The sequence below is a fragment of the Tenebrio molitor genome, chromosome 7 (genome assembly GCF_963966145.1).
Source record: "Tenebrio molitor chromosome 7, icTenMoli1.1, whole genome shotgun sequence".
Taxonomy (NCBI): domain Eukaryota; kingdom Metazoa; phylum Arthropoda; class Insecta; order Coleoptera; family Tenebrionidae; genus Tenebrio; species Tenebrio molitor.
Genome location: NC_091052.1, coordinates 22,051,905 through 22,060,325, shown reverse-complemented (window position 1 = coordinate 22,060,325; position 8,421 = coordinate 22,051,905). Strand labels below are relative to the sequence as shown.

The window sequence follows — 8,421 nt, the reverse complement described above, 5'->3', positions numbered from 1 at the left end:
GATTTGACATCGGAGACGGAAGAGTGAGACCCGGACAGGACAAAACCGATGCAATAGAGCATTACTCCCCACCGAAGTCGGTGCACCAGGTTCGACAATTCCTCGGTTTGGTTGGTTACTTCAGACACTTTGTAAAGGATTTTGCCATCATTGCGAAGCCGTTAACCAACCTGACAAAGAAAACAGTCACGTGGCATTGGGGTGTATCAGAAGAGGAAGCTTTTCGACAATTACAGCGCACTTTAACGACGAAACCGACGTTGGCTTTATTTAACCCGGAGCTGACAACGGAAGTACACACTGATGCAAGTATGCTAGGCCTCGCAGGAATATTGCTGCAATATCAAACATCGGATACCCGTCTACACCCTGTCGCTTATTTTAGTCGTCAAACGACCAACGGGGAACAAAAATTTCATTCATATGAACTTGAAACTCTCGCAGTTGTCGAAAGTCTAAAGAAATTCCGATCATATTTGCTTGGAATACAGTTTACTGTGGTCACGGATTGCAATGCTTTGAAGGCGACCAGCGTGAAAAAGCAAATCATACCCCGTATCGCTAGGTGGTGGCTTCAACTCCAGGAATTTAGTTTTGAAGTCAAGTACAGACCAGGTACGCGGATGAAGCATGTCGACGCATTGAGTAGAAACCCGCCCGCTACCAACGCTGGAGAAGAGGAGATACTGCGCATCGAGCAAGCAGATTGGGTTTTGTCGGGCCAGTTAACCGATCAGAAGATCAAGGATATTCATAAAATTCTATCTAAACCACCGCAAACCGAAGCAGAATTCCGAGTATACAAAGACTATGCCCTAAGAGACGGCCGCGTTTACAGAATTACGGCACGCGGGATACAATGGGTAGTTCCGCGCGGAATGAGGCAGCAAGTAGTTCGGGCCTCGCACGACGATTTTGGTCACTTTGCGGTGGAAAAGACACTGTATAGATTATCCGAGAACTATTGGTTTCCACGAATGCGCAAGTATGTGGAACAATATATTGCCTGCTGCATACCGTGCCTTTACAACAAACGGATATCAGGGAAGAAAGAGGGTTTTCTACATCCAATAAAGAAAACAGCAGAGCCCCTAAATATATTCCACGTCGATCACTTGGGTCCATTCCCCAGAAGCAGAAAGGGTCACATGTTCATTATTGCGGGTATAGACGCATTCACAAAATTCATCTTTCTACGGGCAGCGAAATCTACAAAAGCGAAGTACGTAATTGAGTATTTTCGCGATATTTTTGCTACGTACGGGGTACCAAAAATACTAATCTCCGATCAAGGCACCGCGTTTACAGCCAACGTATTTAAAACATTCTGTCTGCAAAATAATATCAAGCACGTCACCAACGCCGTAGCTACACCCAGAGCCAATGGCCAAGTTGAGAGGCTAAACAGAACAATTCTGTCGGCATTACTTACATCGGTCTTAGAAGAGGAAAGATGGGACGAACAATTGCGCTCTGTCCAATTTGCCATCAATAACGTCGTAAATAAATCAACGCGCAAAACAGCAAGCCAATTATTATTTGGATTTACACCCCGGAGTGGTACCGATGTCGTCTTACGAGACGAAGTCTCTCAAATACCATCAGTGATCGAGGACCTGCTAGCCGCAAGACAGGACGCTGCTAAACAGATAGAGGCGGCACAGCGACAACAAAAGGAGTCTTTTGACCGGAAAAGGAAGGCTCCACGAAAGTACAAAGAAGGCGATTTGGTCGCAATCGAGAAAAACTCGACGGCTACGGGCACCAGTCGAAAACTACAACCCCCGTTCAGTGGTCCCATGGTAATTAGTAAAGTGTTACCTAACGATCGATATGTGGTCACAGACATGGAAGATTCCCATCGAACCTCGAAGAAGTCAATTTACAACAGAGTCATTGCTGTTGACCACATGAAACCATGGTGCACACCTGGAGGTGTTTCCGACTCAACGGCTAACGAAAGCGGCGAAGACGGGGTCGTTCTTTCAGAAGACAGTGACGATGAAACCGACGAATGACATCTCGGGACGAGATGGTTGCAGGATGGCCGAATCTGTAGGACGGAGCAATGTGTGGCCGTGATTTTTCCGTTTTTGTTTCCTTTTTTAGTTCATAGTTTTAAGACGGTACACGTTACGTGATTGATACCGATTAGATTTCTTTGTTAAGAAAGCGTTAGGGAGTGGAAATAAACAGTCGTTCAGACACAAAATTCGATCGCTGTCGTTATTTTGAACCCGATTTTCCTGCAGAAGTTGTGGTGGTGTGAAAATATTCAATAAGGTGAGTGTATCACTGAGTGACCTGTTTCTGTTGGTGTTGTGGTGAGTTTACCTAGTTTAATAATTGATTTTGATAACGATCATGGCCATAATTAACAATTAGTATTGTGAGTCTTTAAATGTTTTATAATTAATTGGGGGTCGCTGACTGGGATCAGGACTGCCCGTAATCTACAAGTAATTGAGGGTTGCTGACTGAGATCAGGACCGCTCGTGATTAATAATAATAATTAATTGAGAGTCGCTGGCTGAGAGCAGGACTGCTCGTGATTAATCGTTAATTGAGAGTCGCTGACTGAGATCAGGACTGCTCGTGAGTTATAATTAATTGAGATAATGTTATTTTCACCATTGAGGGTGATCATGTTGTTAATTTAATTAGAGTTGTAATGACAGTTGATGAGATTCCTAACTTTGATATGATTGAGCCCCGACATGTCGAGCTAATTAATTAGACTGTCCACCTTTCCTTTGTTTCCGGCAACTGTGGAGCTGCTAGTGGTGTGAAATTGATTGTGATCTATTGGACTGGCAGAGACCGGAGAGCTGCCAGTGGATGTGAGACAGATTGAGTGAGTCGCTGAGTGTTATCAGGGCTGCTCATCTGTGTATCGGGCGGAGCGAGTACTTGTACTCATTGCACACCTTCGTCGCGATGGTGATCACAATTGATTGAGGGTCGCTGAGTGTTATCAGGGCGCCTCGTTTGATTACAGTTGTTTATTGAGATGAGGACTGAGTCCTAGAGGGTTCTGTGTGAACCCTAGTCTTTCCCATAACCCTGGACAGAGCTCAATTAGTTAATGTTAATTGATAATGACCTAAAGTACTAGAGCTCAATGAATATGTAATAATATTTGACAATCACCAAAGGTATTAAGAGTTGACGTTGCGATGGTACCATATTTAAGGTGTGTGTGATTCATTATTGTAAATATGTGTTGGCTGTGCTCGCACAACACTTTCAGCGAACTGGTTACTCACCACCCCATTTTATTATTTTACAGGAGGTAAGCCTGTGATAGATGTGCAGACCACGATCACCTCGATCCACGACTCAAGCCGCCACGACACCATTGTTAAAGTAATGTTCACCCAATTATTTCATCTACTGACAATTACTAAATTACGACATCCTGACACTGCATCAAGTCTGATGTGTTATATTGATTGGTGATTTGATTAGTATCAGTATTATTATTACTTTTGTGTGCTGTCTCTCTATGCGAGAGTTATCTTTCTCGCACTCGCATCATAGCATTAGCATTTGCCTACACAAGCACTATTGCATTAGTCAGGCTTTCTTAGCGTTTGCTGGGCGTCCTCTTTTTCGTTTTTTTATATCACAGAATAGGGAAAAACATAAACGAAATAATTTTACGTAAAAGTAGTTTATTTGAGCAAGTGCTTAATACAGGTGTTCCAAAAAAAAGACGAGTTCATAGCTCCCTTATTTATCGGAGGATTTTAATTATCTATCACCAAATTAAATGATTGTGAATAGGCTACAAAACGGCCTACTAAATTCACGTATAGCTCCAAGGGCTTCAAGGCTACACTGTCTAAATATACGAAAAATGAAATTTATATTAATAACATAATTACATAACATTTTTGTTTTATAATACAAAAATTTCCGATAATATTGCGGAATCTGGAAAAGTGCTCCGAATGCTTGCAGCGTTTCCACGTTGAATGGCAAGGGAAATCCTCTCGAAAAGGATGTCTAAATATTTTTTTTCAAATGGGAATACATATTTTTTTGTAGTAATTCTGATAGAGATTTTTATTCTGAAAACAACAATGTATCACAAGTATAACTTCACATAAAAAAAAATAAAACTAGCTTTTGAAACAAATAACGACCACCAAGCGAGCTATCAAAATGCATTGCATTACAATGTAATAACCAAATTAAGTTAGCTAGAAAAATGACAAATAATAACATATGGGATTGCGCAGATATGCGGCCAATGATTAGCGCAAAATGGAGTATAGACGATAGTAGCGTTTGTTTACAACTTTTTTTTTTGTATTTTTGGTATGTAAGTGTAGGTATACTTGTGATGCATTGTTGTTTTCAGAATAAGAATCTCTATTAGAATTACTAAAAAAAATTATGTGTTCTCATTTAAAAAAAATGTTTTGACAGTTTAGTCTTGAAGCCCTTAGGGCTATACGGGAATTTATTATGCCTTTTTGTAGCCTATTCATAACCATTTAATTGGGTGTATAAATAATTAAAATCCTCCAATAAATAAGAGACTTACGGACTCGTCTTTTTTTTTGGGACACCTGTATAAACGGATGGCGTGAATATTTACATTTGCAGTAAAGGGGCGTAACCTGAGCGTTCAACATTTGGTGAACATTTAGTGAAATCGGTAGACATTTAGGATTTAAAATGCAAGCAACAGTAAAACAATACGAAACATTGCCATTTTGGTGACGCTGTTCTCATTTTCCAAAGTATCATTTGGTGTCCACTAAGAATTTTTGATGTTAATTTAATTTTTTGAAGGACAACGCTAGGGATGTATAATTTAATTTGGTGAACATTATCTTAATTCCCGTACATTTGGTTTATCTTCAATACCCATTTATCACACCTACATCACTAGACAAACTAGACTTATGTCGTTCCTTATGTCGTTTTAGGTTGTCGTTTCGTTTCGACTTAAATTCGCACCTATCACAGCTATACCACTTAACAGCATCTGCTGGCAGATGCTTTATCATATGTAGTTTTAAGTGGTCCTTTCTTTTCGTTTTAAATTCACACGTATCACAACTCAACCATTGAACAGGAGCTGTTATAATATGATTTTTCTTATGTCGTTGCAGGTAGTCCTTTCGTTTCGTCTCAAATTCGCATTTATCACAGCTGTACCACTGGACAGCGTCTGCTGGGAGATGACTTTTCTTATGACGCGTTAGGTAGGTCTTTCGTTTCGCCTTAAATTCGCATTTATCACAGCTATACCACTGGATAGCATCTGCTGAGAGATGAATTGTTTCATGTTCTTTAATGTGGTGGTCATATTTCGCTTTGTATTCGCATTTATCACAGCTATACCACTGGATAGCATCTGCTGAGAGATGAATTATCTTATGTCGTTTTAAGTGGTCGTTCCGTTTCGTCTTAAATTCGCACTCATCACAACTAAACCATTTAACAGCATCTGCTGACAGAGGATTTTTCCTATGTCGTTTTTGTTTTAGTTTTCGTTTCGTTTTAAATTCGTACTTATCACAATTATACCACTGTACTGTATTTACTTTCTCAGATTCTTCTTCTGTATCAAAACATGAAGTATTTAAGTGCTTGATCCACAGTAAAACAGAATATGTTTCAAACGAGCACTTTTGACAAATGTAGCTTTTTACTACAGTATCATTTTTTGGTTGATCTTGCAGACAATCAGTGCCCTTTCTGTGATATTGCCCGAGATGTTGCTTGAAAATTACCATAAAATCGGTTTCAAAATAGCAGTCCTTGCAGTAGTACTTTTCCAAATCGTTTCTTTCACAACTTGATGATTCGAGTGGCAACCGGTGACGTTTCGCGTGATTCACCATGTTGAAACGTGATTTGGTCACGTAAGGAGATCTCTTGTAATTGTGAATCTTTCTGTAGCCATATTTCGGGATACTCTGGCTATATTCCAAATTTTCCATTTTGATTTTATAATCTGAAAATTTAATTTCATGTCAATACAAAAAACTAATCAAAATAATTGCAAAATATACAAGTCTTGACTTATCCACTTGTAAATTTTTATTTGCTCAATTTCCAAGGATAGATTCATAACATGAAAACAAAAAAAATCCAGGACAATATCATAATAGGTACTAGGGACTTTGAGATAAAACACTTTAACTTTGCGAACGTTCGTCGCCGAGTTTACATTGGACCGACCATTCCACATATAATTGATTTCATATAAATGTTCATCAAGTGAGCTGTGCATTTGTAAAAGCACCTTTAATTTAGTTACATTACAAAAGTCACATTTATGAAGGTCATGTCCAATAAATCTTTACTTGGTAAAAATACAAAGACAAAAACAAATAAGAATTACTTTAATTTAATCAGTAAAAAGACGTAACATTGCTTTTGAAATCAGCAATGTTAAAATGGACAAAATCTAAAAAATTAGTCAAATCGGGTTCGCGCAGATCAAGCAACTTTGAAAGTTAAAGTCACTAGCTTTAGCTTTACTACCAACAGAAAATCAGATTTTCATGGCTTGCTTAGATGCACATTTATATGAAATTGAGTATATTTATTAACCTCTATATTCCGTACACTGATAGATTGCACGTTTTTAAATTCTAGTTCTAAAACATAACGCAGTGAAAAATACTAAATACTAAACTGTTTTTTAACAATCTGTCATTGAATATATCGGGTGATCAAGAAAATTGTAATCAGATGTGCCTTAGATCTGAAACACGTCTTTACCGATGAATGTGGTTAACTGTGGCATCTGAAGCTACATTATTTTAAGACCGATATCCACATTTCGGGATACTCTCACTATATTCCAAATTTTGCATTTTGATTTTATAATCTCAAAATTTAATTTTATGTCAATACAAAAAACTAATCAAAATAACAAAATATACAATGCGATCAGCAATTATTATTTGGATCAAATATGGCTTTGAGATCTTGGCTGTATGTCGAGAAAAGAAATGTCTGGAATGCGTGGAAGTATTTTGGGTTGCATTTAGCTGTTTCAATTTAAATTTGGAAATGTTTGCCGAAACTCGGTCAAACTCAATTACACCCTGTACCTATGTACAGGGTGTAATTGAAATGCACGAAAAAATTTTAACCACGAACTACTGGCTTCATGTAGAACTCGGAAAAAATATTTAAAAAGTTCTATGTCAAAAAATAAAATGACATTTAATTTTTGAAGTACAATTTTTTTAAATTGCTTTTAGTCTTCTACGTTGTCCCACAACCTCGTAGGTAAAATTTCTGCATATTTTAAAAATACACCCTTGTACAGAGTGATCACAAAAAAACGCTCCAGCTTATATCTTTCTTATTTGACATCCGATTTCAACGAGCAGTACATCAAATTAAAGGGTTTAAAAAGTACTATAAACTGGATATAAAACGTTGCCCTTAGCAACTATCCATTGCAAGAGTCAAAGGTCAACTTTATTTTTTTTAACGGCAACATACAATTTTTTTGGTACAGTTAGATTCATCATGTTTTTCTGAGTTTAAAAATATAGCACACCCTGTATATTTAAATATCATTCTAATTTCTAATTCTAATAGGAATAAGTAGAACTTTATTCTGTTTTATAAAACGTACACCAATGCGGTTTCCTTGTTTCAAAGCATATTTCCTACAGGTTACTTCGCATTGGCATACATTTTATAAAATATGATATACAGGGTCATTATAAATGATTGTCCCATCGCGTTGAAAACCCACACAAATTTGGGATGTGCCGCTAGCTTCGCAACGTTAGACAAACTAGTAGACAAATTTACACTACCGCCAGCAGCGCTATCTATCGGCGATGTTAGTCCCACTCATATTATAAAGCTTGCGGCACATTCAACTACGTCACCAACGCCTACTGCGATGAGACAATCATTTAGGCCCCGTACTTACAAGGGTGTATTTGTAAAATGTGCCGAAATTTTACCTACGAGGTTGAAAAACATCGTAGAAGACTAAAAGCAATTGGATATATCGTGTGATCAAGAAAATTGTAATCAAATCTGCCTCGGATATGAAACACGTCTTTACCGATTGATATGTTTAACTGTGGCATCTAAATCTACTGTCGCGAGCAAAAAAACTGGTCGTCAAAATCATCCTTTGACACAATGGAAAATGCTCCATTGTAAAAAGCTCGTAAATACCATAATCTATCATAATGTTGTGTGACATTAATTTTAATTTTTTTCTTATTTTTTGACACTTTGTTGACATGGGCATAATCAGGGAGGGATGTTTTTTTAATTTGTGACAATTTAACAGTGACGTGGGAAATAGAATAGACGGAGCATCACCATGTAAAGCGTTGATTCCTTTATATGCAACGTTATAAGTAAGGGCAAGTTATGCAGCAATAATACAGGGCAAGTCACATAAGGTTTATTTCT

General features: G+C 37.8%; 1 long non-coding RNA gene across 1 annotated transcript; it reads left to right on the top strand.

Moving 5' to 3' along the window:
- Positions 1 to 254: 254 nt before the first annotated feature.
- Positions 255 to 1,663, top strand: LOC138135416 (uncharacterized). Its single transcript, XR_011160975.1, has 3 exons — positions 255 to 309; positions 386 to 1,222; positions 1,294 to 1,663. It is a non-coding gene; the product is annotated as an uncharacterized lncRNA (long non-coding RNA).
- The last annotated feature ends 6,758 nt before the right edge of the window (positions 1,664 to 8,421 follow it).